The sequence below is a fragment of the Elaeis guineensis genome, chromosome 14 (genome assembly GCF_000442705.2).
Source record: "Elaeis guineensis isolate ETL-2024a chromosome 14, EG11, whole genome shotgun sequence".
In the NCBI taxonomy this organism is placed as follows: domain Eukaryota; kingdom Viridiplantae; phylum Streptophyta; class Magnoliopsida; order Arecales; family Arecaceae; genus Elaeis; species Elaeis guineensis.
This window is the reverse complement of record NC_026006.2, coordinates 20129229-20130163: the sequence shown is the minus strand read 5'-3', so window position 1 is coordinate 20130163 and position 935 is coordinate 20129229.

Here is a 935-nt window from a genome sequence, read left to right as displayed (position 1 = left end):
CAGCCAGGTGACGGGGGCTTGGCACCACCGACCGACGTTTCTGTACGAGACTAGAATCTTATTAGGATGGTTGTTAGCGGTAAAATTTTTAAAATTTTTAATAATAAAAATATTAAAAATTAATATTTTTAAAATTAATATTTTTATAAAAAAATTGATAACCATAATATATGTTTGATAAATAAAATAAAAAAATATTTATGATATAATAAAATAATAATAAAAAATACTGCATAGTATTATATAGTGGAAAATAATACAATACAATATTATATTTTATTATATATTAAAATATATTATATTCTATAATATTATTATCATATAATATAATATAATATTATGATATGATATAATATAATATTATATTATGATATAATATTTTTAATTATATTATATTATATAATATTATAATATTATATAATATCATATTAAATTATATTATCTATATAATAATAATAAAGTGATACACAGGTATTAGGGGTGGCATTCTATGTTGACACGTAAGATTATAGAATAATCTTCCGTAATATCATATATCAAATTTTTTTATATTTTTAAATAAAAAATAAAAGCATAAATAGTATGATAAAAAAATAAAAAATATTTTAAATCTATCTATATAATAATAATAAAACGATACACGGGTATTATGATTGACATTCCATGTTGACATGTAAGATTATAGGATAATCTTCTGTAACGCTACATATCAAAATTTTTTTATATTTTTTAAATAAAAAATAAAAATATAAATAGTATGATAAAAAATAAAAAATATTTTGTATTATTATCTATCTTTCTATCTATATAATAATAGTAAAGTGATATACGAGCATTTATCAAATGTTGCGATCTTTACTGACTTGGGGGCCACCTCTGGAAAGAAAAACTCTCATAAATCTTTTTGATCTCATCATGGGATTAATTAATGAGAA